Source organism: Pezoporus wallicus, unplaced genomic scaffold, assembly GCF_028554395.1.
Source record: "Pezoporus wallicus isolate ANWC-B61680 ecotype Strahan unplaced genomic scaffold, APGP_CSIRO_Pwel_v1 scaffold_11491, whole genome shotgun sequence".
NCBI classification, from domain to species: Eukaryota; Metazoa; Chordata; class Aves; order Psittaciformes; family Psittacidae; genus Pezoporus; species Pezoporus wallicus.
This window is the reverse complement of record NW_026642649.1, coordinates 6,024,739-6,050,330: the sequence shown is the minus strand read 5'-3', so window position 1 is coordinate 6,050,330 and position 25,592 is coordinate 6,024,739. Positions and strand designations below refer to the sequence as shown.

Below are 25,592 nucleotides of genomic sequence, written 5' to 3'. Positions count from 1 at the left end.
TTAAGGAACAGCAAAGATTATTTTGTTAAGTCTTCATAGCCTGAAATTCTTTCTAATGAAAACTCTCAGCTTTTAACCTCTGAACGCTTGAAATTGAATGCAGTTCATCTTGGGCTACACTTCTTCAGGTGAAGTGTGAAACTCAGTTGCCCGGACAAGAAAATACTTTTCTTCTAATAAAATCAATCTTTATCTTTCCAGTGCTAGGAAGTGAAGGTACACATTTAGGAGCAGAACTCTAACCCTAGTGAAAACCATGGAAGAAAAGCCTTACAGTCTAATTAATAGCATTTTTAAGAATATTAGTTATTAATTACAACACCAGTCTTCCATGTAGTTTTCCAATTGAAGGACACAACATTTAAACACATAAAACATATTTTCTGTAAGAGACTATTCTGTCTTTGACCCCATGTCTGCGTTATTCATTTAGAATATAAATGCAGGGAATAAGTAACTGTTCAGTGGGCAAAAAAAGAAAGTCTTTAAAATCGACAAGGTTAGTATAGATCACTGCTTTTGTTGTTTTAAGGCATTTTGTAATAGAACAGCCTGCTCACACTTCCAATGCTATTTATTTCACAGAGCGTATATTTAGAGCATATTTCTGTTGCTGTTGCACAATAGTAGCAGCTCCAAGCTCTACTTTGCTATACACTTTGTTGCTTCTCTGTTGCAAGAAACTGTCCACATGGCAATGCCAACTCTCTCAAATCACATGGAGAATATACCATAAAGAGTCATCAAGGGAAGATCTTGGAACTGAAAGAAGAAATGCACCAATGATAAATGATAAAATGGTGAAACTGAAGAAAGATTTGACACAAAGTGAAAATAAATCTTTTCTTGGATGAGCTTAAAAACAACTTCAAATTCACATCTAGCTCTTCCTTTTGCTACATATATTTATACTACATACAAGCAAGTAGACTAAAGATCTAAGAATGGATGGCTACACGCAGATAGGGAAGGTGATTTTTCTATTCCAAAACTGTTTCTTAAGAAAGAGAATGATCTTGCTGGTTCTTTTCCCAGTGCTTTTGAAATACCTTTGTCTAAGTCTTGTCTTCACCATTGTGATGTTGAAATTATGCTGCTGGCTATGAACTTTCCATTTTTTAATTTATTTTTCTGGAAGGAGTAATACAAACTATATTTTATAGACAGTTTTCAAGTTCTACCATCACCCAAAATACTTATGCACAGATAAAATGTCAGGCTAGTTTATTATTATTTCTGTTATTATGAAGCCTGAAAGAATGAAAATCCATCGATCTTGATGTAGTACACAACAGTTTATATTGTGAAGGAAAAGTGAAATATATTGGTATTTTAGAGATGTGGATCAGTGATGGAGATTCTCAGAGGGTGGTTCCACTTTGGTCCCTTGCCATTCCTGCTTTTCTTCTTGAACAGAGAAAGAAGTTTTCATGTTGTGCCATGTTACATTATCAGTGGGGAGAGATAATCTGCAAAACCAAACCAAAACAAAAAGAACAAATGTGGAAGGGTGAATAGAGATCTTAATTTACAAAAACCACCAAGGAAATCTGTCACCAGGAATTAAGGAGTTAGATGTAGATTTCCATTATTTCATTACAGTCTTTTAAACTTTAAATACAGTTTTCCTTTTGACAACTTCAACCATAAAACAAGCACTATTTCTGTGCAAAGGGTTAGCTAAAATAAGAATTATATCTACTGGAGAAAATGCATTGTTTTGCTGAGCTTAATCTGAAATAAATCTTCATGCTATTTGTTGATGTTCTGCATGGAGACCACACTTAAAAGGAAGTTAATCTGTAAAGAAGACCAACTGTAACCACATCAGAGTGAAGTGGGCTTTTTTTGTTGTACTTTATTATTTTTCCATAGGGGACCACAACAGAAAACATGACTGGAAGGAACCACAAAATTGAAGAAAGACACAGCTGACATTCTCACAGTCTTGGCTCTGCAGCTAGTGCAAAAGAAGGGAGACAGAATGCTCAGCTTCCCTGTAATATGCATTTCCATTAACAAAAAATTAAGTTGCAAATGAAAGCTGCTAAGGCTTTCTCCCAGCAAAGCTTTTGTATTATTTCAAACTGTATGAGGCAAAACCCATTCTCTCTGGAAAGTACTGGGATTTCTCTTGACAAATGGGTTTTGGATCCAAGATGAAGTTTCAGGGTTAAAAATAAGAAAGACAGGCAGAAGGCATTGAAAATGCTAGGATAGCAAGTGAATGCTGAAAAGCCTTGGGGTTTCATCACATGCTCATGTGGGATAGTGAAGAAAGCAGACTTGCATCCAGCAGTCTCACATCCCTGAGGCTTAGCTTGCCCACTGTCCTCAGGTGGAAACTTTCTCTCTTGCATGCTGAATATGTAGCTGTCCAAAGTGAAACAACTAAAAGTAAATGGTAAAGATTTATCCAGACACAATCAATACCCTACACTTGTGCTGAATATGGAAAAAAGAAGAAGTTTCAAGTCTCTGTTCCCAGTCAGTGTTTGGTGCTTTTCCCTTTCTAACTTCAAGGTGAATTTTATAGACTAGATCAAGGTACCCCAAAATTATGAAAAAGAGAATGGAGATCATTAAGGATTATAATAAAACGTACATATAATCCTGAAGGGTTCTAATAAAGTAATTTTTATAGTTCAAGGTTTTTAGGTCTGGTTACTTCAAAGGCATGTCTTATATACCTCCCTACAAATCTCCCATCTGAAGCATAACATCTTTAAGTGAACACTTGAGACTATCTTTTACCATGCTGATACCCATCAAGATGTCAGCTTTCACAGAAAACCAACAGAAAATGCTGTTTTAAATAAAAACACATTCAGACTGATAGCTTAGAATTATCAAAGAGAAAAATCTGCAAGAAAGAGAAGAGAAACAGGAACTGGCTTAACCATGATATCAAAGGCTTTTAAAAAATAATTGCAAACAGATTTGCTATCTATTTTTGTTTTCTTACAAGAGAAGAACAGAGGGACTGGCAACCAAATTCCAAACAAAAGATATATAAATAAAATAGCTTCCTCCCTACAAAAAGAATATTTCAATTATGAATGGTGAATTTTGTAAAAGAAAGATTTTGCTTTGGTTTTCAACAACGTTCTATGTTTCTATGTTCAAAGTTGTTGGAAATTCACTAAGTACTTCCAATAGCAGAAACGAGAACAGGCTCAATTTATAGAATCCCAGACTGGTTTGGGAAAGGACCTTAAAATCATCCAGTTCCAACCCCCTGCTACAGACAGGGACACCTTCCACTAGACCAGGTTGCTCCAAGCCCTGTCCAGCCTGGCCTTGAACACTGCCAGGGATGGGGCAGCCACAGCTTCGCTGGCCACCCTGTGCCAGTGCCTCAGCACCATCACAGAGAAGAACTTCTTCCTTAGATCTAACCTGAACTTCCCGTTTCAGTTTGAATCCATCACCCCTTGTCCTATCACTACAGTCCCTGATGAAGAGTCCCTCTCCAGCATCCTTGTAGCCCCCTTCAGACACTTTAAGCTGCTCTGAGGTCTCCACTCAGCTTCTTTTCTCCAGGCTCAACAGCCCCAACTTTCTCAGCCTATCTTCATACGGGAGGTGCTCCAGCCCCTGATCGTCCTCCTGGCCTCCTCTAGACTTGCCCCAACAGCTCCATGTCCTTCTTAAGTCATCTAAAATAAACAGGTCACAGCTGACCCTTTTAAACTTTGAGTGAATTATTCTTTACATTTGCACTAAGAACATACTCCTCTGCAAACTATTTACACCTTTTATTGTGGTGTGACTGATAGACTTGTCAGGTAGATGCATTCTAGTGTCATCACTCATCACCAAGTGCTGTAAAGGGCAAGTTTTAGCTTTCTTGGATTAGATCTCTTTTTTTAACCTGCTTTTCTCCACCCTCTATCAAGGAGCTAAAGTGATATTTGCTTGCTATTTATTTGTTTAAAGTATGGATAATAAGTCTCATATCACTTTCAGGACTGAGATAATCTCAAAGAAGAAAGACCTCATAGGGAATTAACTGCCTAAATATTTTACAAATCTTGGTCTAAGTCTAAGGGGCCAAATACATTTCTCCCTCCCATCTGAACGTGAAGTGTCATCACTGTGCTCGTAACAGGGAACAGAAAATAGATCCTGGTTTTCCACATTTCATCATGTCAGGCATGATCTTCTGTCCCTGGTGACATCTCCTGGAGCAGCCGCAAGTGCTAGTGAAAAAGCTTTTCGTAGAACCATCATTCATAGAGCTGTTCTGCCTCTTAGGCATTTAGTGTGAAGCATTAGATGTTGAAGCTTGCACTTTACTGGAAGTTGGCTGATGTCAGTGGACACAAATGTTACTCAGCACTGAGGTTACTCTTGGTATTGTCATTTTGTTCTAAGCAAAATTTGAATTCAAAATACTGAGAAAGACAAAAATCAAATTACATCCACTGAGGTTTTGTTTCCTCTAATCATGAATACGACAATTACTGATCTGTAGATACACACGCACAGTGGATATTTAATTCGAAAATTCCTTAGACTAGCAAGGATTAGTAGTAAAACATCAACAAAAGGTATTTTGAGTCACTTTACCAAGAGCTGTCCAGCATCACAGTACTAACTGTGTACTACATGGAAAGGGCTATCAGCTTTGTTCTGTCCTTGAGCCAGACTGTTCAGCCTAACCTCAATATCTATAGATTTAGATCAACATTTAGAATTTCACAAAAAAAAAATCTCTTTTTCTTACACCCATTCAGGCTGAAAATAAAAGGATCACTAGAAGACCACTACTTGGTTCTTTTTCAGTACTCAATAAAATACAGAAATACGGGACTACAGAAATCTTCCTTGTGCAAAAATATTTCTGAAAGTTCCTCTTCAGTGTCCCATCGTTAGTCTTCTAATCCAACTTTAACTTTAAAATGTATTGACCCAAATGCTAATTTAGGTCATGCTTTTCATTAAGCCATATAAACAGACTTTTTTTAATAATACCCCTAACAAACATAGTCAGTCTAACATTCAGCGCTATTTTGCACTCATTGGTAAATGAGAGTAGATAAATTGAGTCAAAATATTGATGGGCACTTAATAGGAGTCCTGGAACAAGCATGGAGGGTGATAAAATGAATACAGTCACTGTCTGCAGAAGTAAGTCAGGAGTTCTCAAACTTTCTAAGCTTCCTCACAGGTTTGCCTGCATGACTCAAAGACAAAAGATTTGTGGTGCCTGCAACTGCCAACACTGTGTGATGTTGTTATGTGTGGTGTTTGAAACATTTTCTTTGCTGAGGAACACCGACTATCCTTTTAATGAGATGACAAGCATTAAAGTGCCTCCAAGTAGAGAAATGAGTTAAGAGTAATAGGAAATCACTGACACTGAATTAAACATCTTAAAGTATGATCTGAAAATGGAAGAGCAAAGGTCTTCTTTCTGTCCCTTCTGATTGTTAGACATTTTCCATCTTGAATTCCTTCCAGTGTAGCAAACAGCTTTGATTGAAGCATGCTGGAGTTGTAAAAATACCATAAATATTGTGTATGCAACATACAACAGCTTCCAAATTAGACTGAATGGAAAAATGCATTATTCTGGGGGGGAAGAGAGGGGGTAGGGAAGCCCACCACTAAGTCTGACAAAACCAAGAAGAAACATAGACAATTACTAGCTTTTAACAGGCAAAATCTCCACTATGAGTACATCTGGCATAGTTCCTGAAGGACATTACTGAAGAATGCATGCCTTGGTAGTGAAGCTGTCTTGAAGCTAATGAAGAAAGATCAGCATCTACGCTGCATGAAAATCAGTCAGCTTACTCAGTTGGCTACTGTGATGTGAGCTTGCCACAAAGAAAACTTTTAAATGGGAGATTATGGAATGGGAACATGTAAGAGACAGGGAGAGACTACCTGACAAAGTTCCAAAAAGTCTGTACAATCATATAGCATAAGGCTGGCTGTTAACCAGCCTTTCTAAAGTAACAATTTTCTTGCTTTTCAGTGTAATCACTATAAAAAAAAAAACAACAGAACAAACCACTAGACATTTCCTGGTAAAGTATTTATTACTGCTGGTGGTATTACTTCTGCCCAACTTTCCATCGCTTGCTTTTAATTCTCCTGTTCTGTTACATGCTGATACATGCTAAGAATTGACATCATACCTCCCAACAACTCCTTCCAGTAGTTAACATGGAAAATAGACCTCTCTACACCTTTAATGGAAGCAAATTGCACTTTTAAATTGATGCTACACTGTGCTGCCTGGCAGGCTAGCATCCACTGTGGTGTGACATCCACCGGTGGGGTAAGGCTGGGAGCAGCAGGAAATAAAATAATCCATTATAACAAGAAGCTGTGTATCTTAGGCACCTACAGTAGCAATAATTTAAGATGTCTACTGCATCAGGTAGATTTTTGTCACAATAATTTCTGGTTGTACACTTTACCGAGAAGTAAAGCATTAGGGACTTGGGAGGGAAGGGGAGAAGCTGTGAACACATTATTTCTGTGCTATCCAAATTACTTCATTGTTGGGTTTGTGATTTTATTTAAGCAAGGAAGGAGGAAATATTCAATAAGCTCTTTCTGATGAAGCATATTCCAAGACTCAACAAGATTTATATTTAATTCAAAAGTCTGGAGTAACAGGTTGATGCCTCCTGCCTCTTCTTCTCCTGGTGTTCTGTTTTTGCAAGCTGTGTTTCCCTGCTAGGCTGCCTGAAAAAAATACCTAAAACATCTGTATGAAGTTACAGCTACTGAGCAAGAGACCTGAACAAAACCACTGTAAAACAACAGAGCAAAATTCTGAGAAGATGGAGCATAGAAAGGGAATTGTTGCTAGGTGAACAACACTACTGCAGTCCTACAAGCACTCATTTCACATGGGCCATTCCACATTATCTCAAAGATTGCTAAGGTATCAGGAAAAAGGAACAGCTAAGTTGTTTTCAATGACTTCTCAGAAAAACTAAATTACATTCTTTCTTCCTTGGTTTCTCTTTTATGTCCCCTCAAATATATTCCTTAGCCAAACTAATTTAATTGGGAGATGCTTTTTTTGGCCTCAGCACTAGGCTAAGATTTATTCCTTCTTTTATGCCATTGGAATGGTTTTGTTGACCTCAGTGAATAAACTGTCTTCATGATTGAAACTGCTAACATGAGTGAGCTAACATAAGATTAATGAATGGATACATCCACAGTCATCAGACTAGCAAGACCTTACACCTTATAGGATGCTCATTTCAGAAGATGAGAATGGTTCTGGCTATGCAAGAAACTCTAATTTGAGGATGGTTCAGGCTTCAAGCTAATGCTAATAAAATGTTTCCTAGGCTAGTTGTGCTGTCACTCTGCTCTTTCTCTGCCAAGCCTGTATTTATTGCCCTACAATGAATTCCCTCTCTGGTATTTCTGAGGACGTACTTTGAGCTCCTTCACCCATTAAGAACTTTTTCAGTTGTCCTACATTTTTACTAAGGTGCTGGTATAAACTCATCTTTGAAAACAATTTATTATTCCCTTACTTCACAAGAAGAAATAGGCATAGCACAGCCACAGAGAGACTGAAGAAATACTGGAAACAGCTATCAAAAGAAATAACCCCAAAGACCTACCACTATCTTAGAGATGTTACAATCAACCCAGATCACTCTCTCTTCTATAGCAGGAACTAGTGTCCTATCTAGGCAACAAGAGACCCTGTCTGCCAGGCAACCGTTAAGGATTACAAAACTCACCCGGGTCTGATTAAGGGTGTGTCTGCATGATTGGGACACAAGAAGAGAAAACAAAACAAACCTTCAAACCTCCTCTGGGAAGACTGCCAGGAGAGGGAATTCAGTGTATGGCATATTTCCAAGGGAGAAGACTGAAGAACCCTAATTCTAAAAGAGGATGGGAGCAGGGATGGAAGGCACTGATGAATATGAACAGTTTAGACTGCACAAGAAGGGGAATGTTGGCTTTTACATTTTCTCAATGCTTAAAAAAAGAAGACATTAGAAAGGTGCTATGTCTTTTAAATTTGCCTAAGTAAGTCATTTATTCTGCCCGTAGAAGTAAGAGCTGATGTTAAACCTAGCTGAGAGCTAATGAATCAGCAAACACAAATTTGATACCATCTTAAGATATCTTTTTCATTCTTATAAAAAGAACCACAAGTAAGCTTGTTCAGAAAACACTAGCCTTAGCCACACTAGTACGTCAGTTGTCTTGTATTAGTATTGCTGTTGAGTCAGTTCTGTAGTTCTTGGAAAAACAGAGTGAAAAGACAATCTATGTTTATGAAGACAAACTTGCCTACAGCTGTACTGCAAGTTTTGCCTAACAGTAAGGCAATAATTCATTTTCTATTCTCTATGCTTTTAAGTTCCTGAAATTTGTTGGGGTTTGTTTTCATTTTCATTTTGCCTCTGGTCGGTTATTTTACAGTTTTGCGTTCATTTTCTTTAAATTATTAGGTTAAAAAAAAAATTGGAGCTGTTGTCAGTTGTCATTCCCTGGTTTATTCCAGTCATATTCATGTCAGTTCATACGTTAGGAAAATATTCTACTCGGAAGAGCAACTTTCACATGTCTTTGGAAGACACGTCAATTTAACGGTTGATATATTATTTCCTTTGCATTTCATATTGCTGAGTGAACTTAATACATCTAGAACCTACTAAATCGACCAATAATTACTATGGTGAAAGAATAAGAGCCAGGGCTTTAGAAAACATGGGTCTGCTTTGTAAGCAAATGGTCTAAGTATGAAAAAAACCCATGTGACATCTTTTACTTTTTATGATGGGGGAAAGAGGGAGGGAAAGCTAATTAGCCTAATTGTCTTGACCAAGAACTAGATTCAAGTGTTGCCAAGGTGAGTCTCCCAAGGCTTTATTAAATATACAGGGAAGAACAGAGCGTTCCTAGAATAAGATTTGTTACAGCCAGAATACTGAGTACTCAGTATAAAATGTGGAAGTACCATACAGAACTTATGTCCTAATTTGCTTCTCTCTCAGGTTTATGTTAAATCCTCCCTGTAGCTCTTCAGTTGCTTAAAACTATGAGCTAGCCATCTACATCCAGTCTTCCAAAGGAGTGGCAGAGTATAACTGAAGATATCCAGTTCGCTCTCACTCACACACTCATGCATTCACTCAGTCTCTCTCTTTTCTCCGATTACCACAAAATACAAATTGCATAAACAACCTTGGAAACAGGGACCAGAATCTACTATTTCTCAGGATATAAAGGAGGCTTGTAAGAAAGGGAAAGACTCATACCAAAGCTTGTAGTGACAGAACACAGCAAGCCAGTTTTAAACTGAGAGTAGTTTTAGATTGGACATAAAGAAATCTTTTATTATAAGTGTGCTGAGGCGCTGGCACAGGGTGCCCAGGAAGCTGTGGCTGCCCCATCCCTGACAGTGCTCAAGGCCAGGCTGGACAGGGCTTGGAGCAACCTGCTCTAGTGGAAGGCATCCCTGCCCATGGCAGGGAATTGGAACTGGATGAGCTTTAAGGTCTTTTCCAACCCAAACCGTTCTATGGTTCTATACCAGCTGAATGACCTAAGTATGGGTCTCCAAGATGTCATCTTGGACCTGACAACTCTTAGTAGACTAAGAAAATGTAAACTCTTATCTTTATGGTATTACTGTCAAAGGAGTGGAAAATTTAACTGCTGCTTGGGACAGGTGTTCTGGAACAGAATTGCGTTCTTTTCCCTATATGTTTTCTCTAATCAAAGATACATTGTAAAAAACACATGCAGCACCTACCTCCTGCAACTGTGGTTTTAAATCGCAGTAAATAACGCTATCGTATTTTGTGCTGATCCCAAAGTTAATATGACTTAAGAGACTGAGAGTACAGTTGACAGACCTTTACTGAATCTAGGTGGAAAATTCTGTCTTCTCTGAGGTCTTAAACACAATGTGTGTGCTGAGTACCGCCCAGGTGGCAGTCCTGCATACATCCAGACATAGGACTGTAGGCCAACCAAGCACTTCAACAGGAAAAGCTTACGTGTCTATGCACCTCAAAGTGCCTGAGTTCAGCAGGTGGTTTAAATAGAACATAAAACAACTAACATTAAATTATGCCTCAGATCCACATTATGGACAAATTCCTTTACAGACTTGAACCCTGAGAGTCAAACTCTTCTTGCCCAGTTACTATTTTATTTCCATGTCTGAGGTTCATGGATCATGGAACACCTCCTTTTCCTTCTGAGCAGATTGTTCATTTCATTCTGTGTGTTTCTCTTATTTCCTGATTGCACACCTCCTCTCCTCTCTCTAGGAAAAACTAAAAGCTACTGATTTCCTAAGTAGCTCATCTGAAAATCCTGTTAAGCAAAATTCTAACCTCTGAACTGGTTATGAAATGCCAAGAACTCTTCACAAAAATTGTATTAACTAACATCTCATCAGCTGTCAACGTTTTAAACTTACTGATCAAAACTGTGTCCTGACTGGTGGAATAGAAAAGAAACAGGAAAACCCATACATTTACAGAAACTATTTTGAAGGTCTGTTACTTTATCATATATTATGCTGAGTTTACAGCAGAAATACAATACTAATAAGGTGTGTAAACAGCATAAGCAGTGTAGATTTAACTTTTCATCATCTTGAAGACCAAAACTTTAATTAAAGCAGAATGCAATTAACAGATTAACACTGTATTCAACAAAAAGTATGCTAACATACCTTAAGTCTGTCCCTCTTACTTAGATCATCTTGTCAACTAGATCCTTCCTTCTCCCCACCCTTAATTCCTCCCCTAAACATCCCATAGTAAGTCTTGTGCAATCCAGCAATGTTCTTCCCCTTCATCCCATAATGTGCCCCACACCTCTAGGCAGTGAACCCCCTAGCCCAGGAGGTGCTTCTGCACTGACTCATCGTGATGGGTGTCACACCTGGACCTGGGACAGCCCTGGGAGGGCCTGCACAAGGTGTCAGTTCCTTCCTCTGAGTTTGAGATTGGGTTTCTACCTGCTTTTGTGGCCCTGTGCTCATCTGGGTGTGTGGTGATGGTCCTTTTATGGGCTGATGGCTCCTGTAATGGGCCTGGCAGCAGCAGGGGCAGGGTATTATTTAGGCGTCCCCCCACGCTTGACACTGTCTGTGCTCCTTTTAGGGTGTGCAGACGAGCTTCTGTCACTTAATAGGACATTTGCCTTTTATGATGAGATTCTGCATCTGGACTCATAACCAAAGATAAGTCTGACCTTTAGTTTTGTTGATTCCACAGTTTCCAAGTTAATTGCTTTGAGAATAATGAAGTAAGTCATTTTACTACCCTCAGTGACTGAAATTCATCCCAATCAAAACCAAGTCTACCAGGGACTCAGAAACCATCCAGTACCACCCTGGAAAAGAATTAGTCACTTCTTAATTTACACATATGAACTGCATTATCATTTTATTCATGCATTTCTCTCCCAGTTCTTTCTGTTATGGAATTATTTCCAGATGTCACAGCCATCAGCATTTGGTTTGAAATACTACCTGCAGAAACGTGTGACTTGCAAGCAATAATATTTTATCAGTCTCTCATCACCACTAACCCCGTTCCATTCATTTCTCTCAAACATTCATGTTAATTTTTCTCCTCTCTCAGAGAACATTGTGACAAGCTAAGCTTTGTTGTGATTTTTTGCCCTTGCCAGAACTCCAGCTTCCACTACGGGGATCCTCCAGCCTTACCCTGCTTCTTCCTTTGGCACAGCCAACTGCAGTTGACTACACATTATGTCAACAGAGTCTAGGAGTCATTTATCCTGCCCCAAATCATATTCAAGTGTTTCATTTTTTACCAGGTAGCAAAGAAAGCAATCTTCTTTTCAGTCAGCACACAACCAGGAACAATGTAGTTATTTGAAATGAAAATCCCTAGTCCTGGAAACCATAGTTTTCCATTACAAACAAAATCAGCCTCTATTTACAGCTATTGCAGCCCACCTGTTTAGAAGAACTCTGGCAGAGAAATTTAAATGCCACTTTCTCTTCATGATCCTCCTTACCACATGCCAGCCCAGGCATTCTGCAAGTCATTCTTCCCTGCTTTCTTATTTTTTGATGGCTACAGCCTAGAGAGAAACACACAATTTATATTGGGGGAAATCATGATGGGAATTATGCTATGGGTAGGAAGAGAGGAAACAGTTGTCAGATTAGGGGAGAAAAAAAGGCTGTCAGAGTAAATATTGCCCTATTTTTCTTTTGAAGTGGAAAAGCAGGAGTTTTAATCTCCCTGCCCTATACATATAACTTGTTTCAGCAATTACCTGAAATTCAGGCCTTTTAAAATAAAATCTCTTATAAACTGTGATACCCAAGAGCAAATTTAAAAAAAATATACTTCAATCTATGTCCATACTTCAGTTCTTGAAGTACTGTGTTCAGACCATATGAGGCATGGCTGTACATGTCCATTCATACAAAAATTCAACACTAGCAACCTCTACTGGGTTTCCTGGGCGATACAGTTTTCATGTGTAAGCTTGCTAAGGCTAAACATAAGCCAGGCTCAATACAGGATGGCAAGGCAGCAAGTCCTTACATTATTTCCACCTTACATACTTGCATCTGCAATTAATAATAGCTTAATTCTTCCTGTGTGTATATGCATGAGTAGGCAAGACTAGCTTCATTTGTTGTATAGACAGGAGGCTGCTGAAAAACAAAAATGCTTGCACAGTAGAAGAGAAGATTTTGTTTCCCCTCCTGAGCCTAAAACTATATTAAATGAACTAACCATTTGTCAGGGTGTAAATCTCAAACCTTCTTTAACCTTTGTTGTTCAGTTGTTGTTATTGTTTCTACCATTGCCCCTAGCCAGTGTTTTAAAAGTTGGTTAATAGGAACCTCTCTTCAGAAAGCCTGTTGAAACAACATGAACAATTAAGTCTTTTTCATGCATTGCAAATCAAACATTGCAAGCACTGCTGGCCCTCACCATGTGTACGGTAACAATGCCATTTAACAAAGCCGAGAGCTTAGGTAAAGCAGAATGACAGCACCAGACAGAAAACAGCAAGGGATAAGTAAGAGAGATATGTTCCTAAAGGCTGATTAGCCATTAAAACAGCTTGAGAAAATACAGCTAGGAAGACGTGCTGAGCAGTCAGGTTTATGCAGTCAGCTTCTTTTCATGAGCCTTTCCACAGAAGAGAAAAACACAGAAGCTACTGAAGGAGGAGGGGCTGCATTCAGTGTCAGACTAATTAAAAGTCATGAGTGACTGTTGACTAAGGCTTAACCATGGAAGAAGGCACAGGGAATAGACTGAGGCATTGCCTTCAGCAATTAGAAACTGTGGCTTTGGAGCAGCAGGTTCAGTTTAGTTTCATTTCAGGAGGAAAGAGCTATGGAAACATTCTGTGAAGCTTATATATATATGTTTAACAGTTCTCTATCCTCCATTCAGTAAGGGCCAAGAAGATACTTTAAAGGTGCTTTTGCTTTGTAGAAACTGGCAGAAAACAGAGATCTGGGAATTCTTTTGTAAAAAGAAAAGAAGCTATAAGGAGTCTGTAGCAATTTAAACCCAGAAAATGCCACTGCTTTCAAATAGCTCTAGATGGTTTATAGCTTAAGCTGCTTTTATCTTTGCTTGCTTCTCTCCTTGCACTGTGGCCTATACCCTTAATGTGATCTGTAGCAGGAGCTTGAAAAGTTTGAATGAAAGCTGCAAACCCCTAAACTCTGCTATCATGCATGCATCCTATTTAAGGTCATGATCAAATTTATTTTAAAATACATGGGTATTTTATAGTCAATTTTGTCATTTGCTACTCCAGACAAAGGCCCTGAAACCCTTAAAGTTGAAGTTTATACATACCTGCAAGAAGTTGTGAAAAATGAAAACCACAGGCCAAGGCAGATAAAGTGATGCTGGAATGAACAATGAAAAAGACACTACAAAGGACAGAGTTGAGAAACAAGCTATTTAGCCCTCTGCAGCAAATCACAGTGGTGCATCAAAAATTGGACCAAATTATCCTAAACTGAAAGGAAGAGCCTTCTGAAAATGCTAAATTAAATTTCATCTCAGGAGTGAGAACTTTAGTTTTAAATCTCTAATAAGGAATTAAACTTACAGTTTCAATTATGTATTAAATTTCTTGATTAGTCAGCCATTAAGGGAATGGTTCCAATCATAAGAAACCAGAAAAAACCTAATAGACACCCAAGGCACTGATAAGCTGCAGTTTACTCTCAGCATGTTGCTGCACATTGCAGTACATGCCATTATCTTGGTAACAAATCCACGTGCCTACCTGTGGTCATCTTCCTGCTAGTCTTAGATTAGTTAGTTTTGGTGTTTTCACATCTCAGATTAATGTGTCATGTCCACATGCCTGCAGACTCAGCCATCAGATGTATTTCAGTCTCAGTCCTGCAGAGCTGTAATCAGGGTAACTTTAGTGGTGGCTGCACCAAGGGACATGACAGCATCTGTGTTCACTGCCATGCAGCTCTGGCTTTGGTCTCCCCTTTCACTTCTGAAATGATGAATTGCCTAAGCCACCATGAGCTTCAGTGCAGATATAGAAAAAAGAAATCTAAATTTTGGTGTATTTGAGTCAGTGAAAATAATAAACTTCCTGGATATATCACTCATAAGGAAACAGAGAAGCTTTTTCATGGTTTGATTTCTTCAGCTTTCAAAACGTCTTGTTTTAATCAAGCAAACTGCTCTAACCAGGTTTAATTAATACTCTTATGTATGAGACAGGAATTCATATTACTTCTTCATCCTTTAAAAAACATCTGTGATATGAGCAGCAGAGGTACCAAGCAAAGATAAAAAGAGCTTTGTAGTATGAATCCAAGGTAACAAATTGTTGAAGAGCTGATACATGTAATCCTCAAATGGGAACAAAGAAAAAATCTTGGAAGAGGAGCATATAGTAGGAGTTAATCTTGTGAAATTCAAAACTGTTAGAGGTGGTTGATCTGTAATTAGTCTGTCATTATTGGGAAACTGAACATGAAATGAATTATTGCTGTGATTTAGAATAAAACTTACTGCACTTCAATTCAGTGGTGAATTTATTCCAGGAAGAAGTGCATATAAAGCAACTGCCATCTAAAGATCCACAGAAGGGGGTCAACACGTGCAGACAAGAAAACTGGGAAGACACTAAATGCTTTAAGATTTATGGGATGGTGTATATCATAGAGAGGTTATAGCTATCACTACAAGATACATCAGCTTTATTGATTTTGAAACGTGGCAGGGAAAACAGACTTTTTAGATTAAAATTCTACAAAATAAAACATAACAAGAGGGGACAAGGGTGATGGATTTAAACCTCAACAGGGAAAGTTCAGGTTAGGCATAAGGAAGAAGTTCTTTGCTGTGAGGGTGGTGAGGCGCTGGCACAGGTTACCCAGAGAAGTTGTAAATGCTCCATCCCTGGCAGTGTTCAGGGCCAGGCTGGAAAGAGCCTTGGGCAACATGGTTTAATATGAAGTGTCCCTCTGTTAGAGTTAATGTCCTGGCTATGGACAAGTACTCTTTGAAAAGTTTATTGTTAACTAGCTATGAAGTTAACATGTACATAATAGAATTTCTAAATCAGAATAAATGCATGTATATATGTGGGTGTATATATGGACACCCCCCCCAACCACATGCCCTGGGGTGCACCGGATCCAAATCAAAGTTTCCAGCACTCATTAGTATTCCTAACTGTCATATTAAATTCCTGCATGAAGAGTTAGAAATGGGAGAACAGTCTGAAGATGAGACTGAGCTTCTTGTTCCCGTATAGTCTTCCTCTCTAGCTATACTTTTCTGTTACTCTCTTATCCTCTCCACATTCAGTGTTGAGCATTCTAAGACCAGAATGGGTAGCCCTGTGCACAGTTCTCACTTTTAGCCCAGTTGGCTGCCAAAGAACCACTACATCTGACTGAAGAAATGACTAAGAGCACTGTCTCAGCCAAGGCCAGAGCATTCCCTCCAGTACAGAGGAAATTTTGGGAGGATTTATCCAAACTATTCCATTAAGGCTCCAAGGATGGGCAAAGTGAGATGTTTTCAAAGTCTATTGCTCAGCCATTGCTAAGTGATTTCCAAGAGATAGATGAAATATCTAAAGACTTACATCTAAACAAATTCACCCTCTAGGTAATTTAATGCAGACATAGTATGTTCTTACACTGTGGTTTTAAACCTGTAGATAGCTTGAGTTAAGGCATTGAATAAAAATAATTTGCAGTGCCCTAGGGCATTACTGCAGCTGAAAGGAAGAAGATTTCCCAGGGAATGGAATTTTGTACTAAACAGTGGAAAAAATCATTTCATTGAGATGCCCTGGCAAGGCCTCAAAGCAATCCTGAATCTGTACCTGGATGTTCTTACCAACTTTGCTGCAAACAGTTGGCTTCAGCCTGAAGTGCTGTAAATCCTTTACCCTTACTACCACTAAAAAAGACTACCATTTCCTAGAGCTGGTCTCCATACAGTCCTAGTTATAAAAACATAACATTTGTATCTATCTAAAGCACAGAAAAGCATCCTGATACAGCTTTTCTATTACAGAAGAAGGTTAACCTTGCTGTTTGATTCAGATGGGTGGATGACTGTTTGGTTGGGGCTTTTTTGGTAAAACTATCATTTTAATTCAAGAGACAATTTTTGAAAAAGGAAATATAAAAGCAAAACAGGGAATATCAAATCATTACTTCACAAGCTGGATTTCCTTTATGAGTGATTCACTGAGCAGCCAAAGCCAATATGGCAAAAAGCCATGAGTTCTTCTGGGAAAAAGTATAACTACAAGCCATAACTGGTTTATGAAATTTGCACTGTAACAAAATAGGCATTTTCCCAGCCATTTTCTCATTTATTTAATGAGAAGCATCTAGATAGCACCAAGGATGATGATAATGATGATAGAATAACATTTGTTTAGAGCGACAATAAAACTTTGGACCAAAGTTGATATTAAGAAAAGCAGGTTTCAGAGACAGATGATTCAAATTGTGAGGATTAGGAAACCTCAGAGACATGGTTTTTAAAGGTTTTCTTCGATTCTGCTGTTTCTAAAGTAACACTGCACCTAGTAAAAAGAAGTCTACAAAGAACAACATAGGAAAATCTTCATCAAGTTGGCCATTTGATAGGCGGCTATACAAAGGCCACTATTCAGAGCTCCTGTCTGTGGAACTTCCTTAGCTAAAAGGGTTCTTTCTGAGGTAAAATATTATGAACAATATTTTTGTGTCTGTTACTAAAATTTTTGAAATCACTCAGTTCAGAAAGCACATGAAACTGTACAGAATATGCTGAGCACCTGCCACTGACTTAACAGTTACCATTAGTTCCTCTAGCTGCCCAAAACTTCCTCAGAGGTTTTCCAAAGAGGATCCAGCATCAATTGCAACCTCCTTCCACTCCTACCCAGCTATGGTCAAAATTGCACATAGACCTCAGTAGACTACTCTCTGCTGCTCTCTGCCTTATACGCTTCCTGAGACCCAAGGGTTAGCTTTGCACCATAATCTCCAGTCCTTTTTCTCTCTTTCAGTACTTGAATTAAAATAGACAACTTTTATAGTACTTGCCTACTAAACAGACGTTTGGTTTATATCACAGGATACTGCTGACAAAGGATGAGCGTATGTCTTGGTACTGAAGAACTACAATCTAGTAGACATGCTAAGAGACAAATACTTCCTATATAAAAACTCAAAATTGAATCACATACGTACATATATATACATGATCACATACACGCAAATTCATTGCTAATGCACAAAAAAACCTTGGCTGCTCATTTATGCTGTCAGTTCTCTACAAAGATACTCTATTAAAATGCTTCCATTCATGCAGCTCTTGCATTACACCTTTATCTCTACTAGCACCGATTATTACAGCTGCTAAACAGATGTCAAAACATTAGTACTGCTTAAGCCAAGAGAATTCTTACTTTTTAAGACCACTGATTACTATCTGTACTAACTGCTACCTCCAGCTCAAAGGAAAGGTTTGAAAAAATACAGTTAGGTACAAAAACTGTCTAAGAGTGTGAACCAAAGGCCAGGCAACATTCTGGAAAGGTGAGTGCCTGTGCAGTATGAATGTGTTTACAGAAGTTAAATTCTCATTTTTTGGCCTGTCCTTCATGTCATGCAAATGCTGTGGTTTGCATTTATCTGTGTAGAGTGCTTGCTGTGATTTATAAGAATTTCACTATTTAGGACAAGCTAAATAAGATGCAAAATCCATTTGATTCTGTCTGACTTGTTCTGATCAATATTTGGATGCAGAAGTTCTCAAGCAATGACTATGTCACACGTGTTGAGGTCTCATGGATCCGGAATGAACTGTACTGAAAGACTAGTTGTAAAGCATGAATGTGGTGGACTTAGTTGTGATAAAATAAGGGTGGTTGCACAAGTAGGTGTATGTGTCCGTGAAAACATGTTTGTGTGAGAGGAAGAAAATCTGGCTGGATTGGTTATATTTCTTTCTGTGCTGACTGTTCACATGGCTGACTCCACACATAGATTAATCCCTTTCATCAGAGTTTTTCTATAGTAAAACATGTTGTACCAGTAAATACAAGAGTCCTATCATCCACAAAGGCTTTTGACTTCTCTAACTTCTAAATTTATTTTATGGGGGCATATAACTCTTTTAACACTTTTAAAGAAAATATTTGAAAGAAGCTCTTGGGAAAAATAAATAGCTATAATGTGCTTATCACATGGTTCAAGACTAAAGAGTTAGACAGAAAAAAGAGGGGAACTAATAATATTGTACCCCCTGTAGTGCTTATAGCACATTCGACTTGAGATTCTCTTTCAAAGGCCTACTGTTGGAAATTCAGTCCTATTTTCATTGAAGTCCTTGACTAATCTTTAATTGACTTCAGATGCAAACAAGGCTGAGCCTACAGTAAAAACATTAATTGAAGAGGAAATCAAGTGATATGAAAAATCTGTTTCCACGGAGCATCTCCCACCAAAGAAGGCCTTTCCTCTTAGCGGATACAGACGTTGTTTTTAAAAGAGACATATGGTCGTATCAAACAAACATTCTAAATATAGTCTTAAAGGGCAAAAGAAACAGGAATGTATGACCATTACGTACTTGCGATATTTTGTTTTGTTGTAGTCTTTTCCTCTTTGTGGAGGAGATTCTAAGAAAAAGAGCAATGTTTCCTGTAATTTCTTTGCAAGTGGTATGTGCTGTCTTCAGTTGCGCATAACTCTGCCATCTGCAGCTGCAGTGCTAAGGAAAAGGCAAGTTACCCAGGCAAACACACATAGCCTTGGAAGCAACATCTCCTTAGAACAGCTGCTTTATAAACAACCAAGCTAACTTCAGAAATGTAGTTGCTCACTTTCAGAAAAGATACACCTCATCATAGTGCAGCCTTTGCTGTTTCATAAAGACTTCAGTGCTGCATGCCATAGTACTGCTAGCCCTGTGTATTCTGTAAATCATCAGCCTCCTGACATGAGCTTTGCTCTTCTCCATTCCTGTAAAGGAGGCCTCATGTGACTTACACATTTATAATTGGTGGAAATGTAAATAGTCTGGAAGGGTTTAATTACACACTAGCCTCAGTCATGTCATCTGGATATGAATTTTCTCTTTACTCAAAGAACGGGATAAAGTGGATCCAAGGCTTTGGTTTTGGCTTGTGCTGAAGTTAATGACAGCATTCAGATCAAGGGCATGTTTCCTCACAGCTCAGGTGTGATAACATTCAGGAGTTTGGTTTATTTAGGAACTGCAAAGTAGGACGGACCAGAACGTAAGAGCTACAGCCTGTCAAGTCCCAGTTCCTAACCCAAGTCTGCCCTAGCAAACAATTTACAAATTATCACAGATTACATTTGAGAGCAAGCTTGATGCTTCCCTGTTCCAGGTGGGCTGTGTAGCAGCCAGGCCACTATGGGAAACTCCAGAGTTTTGGACTGAAACATGCTGCTACTTTATTTGCATCAAGTCTGGCCATGGGTGTAAGTAAGGACGACCACCACACCGAGACTCTCTGAGCAGACTGACATAGCAGTGAGGTCTGAATGTGTGTAAGTATGAGGTAGACACAGTGTTGGTCAGTGGTCAGCAACATTTCTAGCCCAGTCTTGCGTGCCTGAGGAGCTCTGAGGTAAGCACCAGTTGTATGAACATCAGAACAAACAAACGCTGACTTTCAGTAAAGCTGGGGAATGACTTTTTAACAGCACTGTACTGTGACACACCCCTCATTAGACATCAAAGCAGCCATGTGGGGAAGAAACGTCGCAAAGTCCCACCCGCATGAAAAGCTGTTCCATGTGAATTCTCCCATGTCTAATAAGGGGAGAGCTTCTAATGGAGCCTTTCCTTCAGAAGAGGAATTGCCTCCTACTTTCACAAACATCCTGAATTTGTTCGTGCAGGGAGGGGAGTGCAGGAAGAAAAGACTAGGAAAGAATAGATCCTGTAAACTTTGTTTCCAAAGGAAGACAAACAAAAACCTGAGGCCCTAATGGACGTGAGACTCCTCCAGAGTTAGGTGGTACCAGAGCAGGCCAATGCCATGAAACTTCGCTCTAGATACAGTTTCAAGTACAGAAGAAACTTTCCTCAGAATTTCAGCAGTGAAGAATGATGTTGCAGCTAATAAAAGTGATGCTGCTACAGCATCTGATTCCTAACAGATCTGAGGATCCCTTGATTATTACTAAAAATTAGTAATTTTGTTGTATTATAAACAGAAATACAACAAAAATCACCATAGAAAAGTAGAGCTGTCAAGAAGCTTCCATTTAAACTCCCTGAAGCAAAACACACTGGAACCCACTAGGTGCTGCCAAAAACCTCATTACAAAAAAGAACAAAATGGACACTGGATTTTATCTCCGTGTTTTTGACAAGAATGACACAAATTATTTCCGTTTTCTCTAGAATCTCTATAATAAAATGACATGCTGCTTGTGTTCAAAGCAGTTCCACAACACTGACTTCATGTACATAGCTACGTTCTCATTGTATACCCACCAGTTAGGCGATTATAAGGCCTGGGATCGTCTTCCCAGCAGAGTCAATAGAAATTTTCCTAACCCTCAAAATAAAAGCAGTACCATTTGATCTCCCCCTTTGCAAGTGATACAGCAGAGGCTCCATGTATCTATTCAGCGTTACTACCTAACAAACTGCAGCTCTTATCTGAAAAAGATTAGTTACAGTAGCAAATTTAACACACATACAATTACCTCAGATGATAATTCTTTGCAGATACCCAGTTGTGTCAGATTTGATACATGTGCCACTCCTTTCAAGTACAAAACCTAAACCATTGACCAAATTAATTCATTTTTATCCCAAATGACTATGTGAATTCCCTCAGACCAAATCCCAACTGTGACCTAGACAAAGGCATTCTTAAAATACTAAACAGCATCACATACACTCTTCTAAACCAAGATTACTTTATTACATTTATAGGTTAATGTGCTATCTGCTCATGTAGATGAATTAATAAAAGAAACCTTGTTCTCTTAAAAAATAAACCCTTTCTTTGGCTTGCTCTTTCAGTCAGGATTCTCTGGTCATTTTGCACCTGTGGTATATTGTATCTTTCACTTGCTAGGAAATTGTTACTGTTATATCAATACACTGGGACTAAGAAGACCTATATTCCAACACAGATCTGTCATAGGCTTCCTATGTGATGCTGAGCTTTAAGCTAACATTTCTTAAAATTGTATCTATTGCCTATCTTGGATGTCAACCACTAGAGCCCAACATAGTCCAAATACGTTGTAGTACTTGTACTACAACAAGTACAACTACTACTACTAGTACAAATACGTTGTAGTTGATGTACTGCACAGCAGAACATCGTAGTTCAATCAATGAGCAGAATGGCTGGGATCTTCTTTCAACAGTTTGTCTTCTTTGATACAATTGGTTTTCACCAGATCTGAGAGAAGCAACAAACTGAATGAGAGACAGACTCACTTGGGCTCTAATGAAAAGATGATTATTAAAAAGTCTAAGCTGGACATAGTTGATCCCACGCTGAGGCTCGGGAAATCTCTGTCTTAGCTCACATGTTGTATTTTAGTATTGTTATACTGTGATATATTTTATAACTCTCTAATTCAGTAAACTATATCAGAGAAGTAAAGAAGCTAAGCAATAAACTGTAGTCTTGACCACAAATTGCAACCCTGAGCCCCCAGTTTTAATTTGATTTCCTTGTACTCTTTCCCTTTCTCCATTGCACAAGTGAAGCTGTCTTTTGCTGCGGAACTGCACGAAACAAAAACCTAATGAGAGCATGTAGAGCTGCTTAGTTTGGCCTCTGCTAATAATGGAAAGCACAAGCTGCTTGATTCTATCCACAGGCATAGGTATACCACTTCCATCCATCTGGTAAAGCATTTGATAGGATCTGCATGTCTGCAATAAATTGGCTCTAGGGACAGCAGTTGATCAGATAGTTGCTCCGTGGGAAATAAACAGGGCTCCCATGACACAGTAGAAACGTCAAGAGGCTATTTTACAGTATCTGAATGTGGGGGAAGAAACCAAACAAAACATTTCTTCCTGCATGCACAGCACAAAAGTTTGGTGAAAATTGAAACAGTCTATTCCCCCACAACTTTCACAATCATCTCATGAAATTTCACAATTCAGTAACAGTAAACTGTCTGTTCTGCCTACAAATTACAATCAAATACTGTCCCATGTACCCAGCTGAATATACTGCCTTGAACTGAACAGACCCACACTTCCCATTCAGCACTATTTAACATGTGAAGGTATATCCATGCTATCTGATCACAGTGACAAAAAATCAGTTTCTCGCATCCCAAACCATAATCCTAGACCTGAAGTAAAACCACTCTGGACAACTAAATAAAGCCAAAAGTAGCTCTGTAATTCAAATTTACAAAGCAGAAAAAAGCAACTTTTTACTTGTAAACTTAAGTTGTATGTTGATCTAAGCAGCTCTCTACTGCCAGCCAACGACACTCACAGCTAGTGTCATTAAATGTCTTCCTGCCTGACAAAGGAAAGCCCTAATTCTCTTAATACTTTGTTCTTGAATCCTGTGTTCAGCCCTGGGCCCCTCACTGCAAGAGAGACATTGAGGTGCTGGAGGGGGGCCAGAGAAGGGCAACTGAGCTGGTGCAGGGCCTGGAGCACAAGTGTGATGGGGAACGGCTGAGGGACCTGGGGGGTTCAGTCTGGAGAAGAGAAGGCTCAGGGGGACCTGATCACTCCCTACAACTGCCTGACAGGAGGTTGTAGTGAGGTGGGGCCGGTCTCTGCTCCCGAGGAACAAGGGACAGGACAAGAGGAAACGGCCTCAAGCTGCACTAGGGGAGGTTTAGATGGAGCTGAGGAACAATTCCTCCCCCAAAGGGTGCTCAGGCATTGGAACAGGCTGCCCAGGGCAGGGCTGGACTCACCGTCCCTGGAGGTATTTAAAAGACCTGTATATGAGACACCTAGGGACATGGTTTAGTGACTTGGCAGTGTTACATTAATGGTTGGACTTGATGATCTTAAAGGTCTTTTCCAACCTAAATGATACTATGATTTTATAAACCAGTGTAATTCCAACTAGGCACCTCAGGACCTTGTGGCTGTGTCTAGCAGTTCAAAAACCGAGTGGTGCCATAGTTCTATGAATAGTTTTGGACCAAAGAGCCTCGATGCTCTTTAAAGGACCATAAACTCATCCATGGCATATTTTTATTTCCTGGTATCAATTTCCCAAGACACTAAAAATGATAAAAACCCAAGCAAACACCACCTCTTTGTGAGACTTAAACCATAAGAGATGAAGTCTTATAAAAGAAATGGCTGTAGAGATCAGTGTAACACTTAAGCAGTTAGTTCATATGCAGACAGTCTGCTCTAGAAATTCTATTTATGGGACCGGTCCTGGCTTCACTGAGTTGTCTGAAGTAGTTTTACCTCAGACCAAGGATGATAGATTGGGATGTGAAAAACGAAGTTTCTAAGAGAGGTTCGCTTCCTGGCTTACTTCATCAACTATTATGAGTAAACATAAACAAGGGCTGGGATGTTTCAACTTCCAAAGCGCAGCCAAGCCAAGAACTGTATTACCTATTCAACACAGTTGAACAAACAAAATAATTTTCATCTCCCTGCAATAGAAAAAATGTATTCAGTTGTTCCCAAAAGACAAGATACTCATGTTAGTCTCATTCCTGTTTGATACAGTATCGCTAGGTCATCATGCTCACCTCACTTTTCTCTCTCAGCATTATCTACTCTTATCCCTTACTTTTTTTACAGAACAGTTCATGAAGCAGTTAAACTCTGTCCTATTGCTTTTCACAATACAACACTGGATTAAAATGGCATACAGGCAAGGCATGGATAGCAACTGCTGTCCTTGCCCACGCTGATTCACTGTACTGGTCACTACATTGCCACAGATGAAAAGCCCTTCCCATGCAGCGACTGTATGGGAGACCCTAAGAAAGAGATTGAGAATAGGTGTTGCACCATACATCTCTATAGCAACACTCTGTGGCAGGATGCAAAGACACCCTTGATGCCTATGGTGTGAAGAGAAATGAAGCTATCACAGGTTCTACAAAAGCTGAACAGAGCATAACAAGTAATTTGTTTATGGTACTTTTCTTCTTTCTCTGTGGGTTTTGCAGCTTAACCTCTATGCAGACCTCAAAGTAGCTCTTAGAGCAGTTGTTTAGTGCCAGTAAGTTCTCCACAATTTGTCAGAAATATTTCACTCTTCCTGTCTTGAAACACTGTCATTTGAATATGCCAAGCAAGAAGTAAACTTGTCTGAACACACTTCACAAGCCCCTCATACTGTCTGTTGTTAACTAAGGACCAGGCTCTAAGGATTTAGTGGGTAATATTTACTGATTAGTATTTAAGACAACAAGAACAAAAATAATTTGTGAACTATTCGTTCTGAATAACCATGATCCACTGGCCCTATGAGAACAGCTCCCTTCCATGCCTCCCTTGATTCCCAAATCTGTAATTCCCAACACTGTACTTGCATGTCAGCAGGTAACCTAAGCTTTCAAACTATTTGGGTTATTTTTATCTAATACATATCAAAATGTTAAGTTGAATTCCTCCATGATTACCATGTTAGGAATACGTTGCAACCATTTACTGTTCTGTCAAGGAACAGCCAAGCAGCACCGGGACTGAACAATAGAGTGTCCTACTGTAGATCTCAGAGTCCTTGAGTCCCTGTGCCTTTACTGGTGGTGCAGGCTATTTCCAGGGGTCATTCCAGACTCTTCAAGGAACATTTCTTTGGGATGTGTGGTGGCCTGGTGGTCTGTTCTGTGGATCACTCCAATGAATTTATGTTTCACTAACATTGGACTACATAGGAGAAATCAAGTCACTTATTTTGTTTTAAAATTATCTACATTCAGAATATAAGACACAGCTTATCTTTTTCATTTACAGTTTCAGAAAGAAAAAGAAAAACCCTCAAATGAAATCAGTTTCATTAAGTCTTGTGTTGAAAGCAAACAATAGGTTCTGCCTTAGAGAAAACACCCAGAAAGCAGGGTGTATTCTTTATGCCTATCAGATGGCATTAGAACTGTGTCA

At 39.1% G+C, this 25,592-nt stretch overlaps 1 long non-coding RNA gene across 1 annotated transcript; it reads right to left on the bottom strand.

The window, feature by feature from the left end:
- Window positions 1-1,207: 1,207 nt before the first annotated feature.
- On the bottom strand, window positions 1,208-25,209 carry LOC130611148 (uncharacterized). Its single transcript, XR_008975180.1, has 2 exons — window positions 25,112-25,209; window positions 1,208-1,469 (listed from the first exon to the last, which is right to left on the bottom strand). It is a non-coding gene; the product is annotated as an uncharacterized LOC130611148 (long non-coding RNA).
- Window positions 25,210-25,592: the final 383 nt, after the last annotated feature.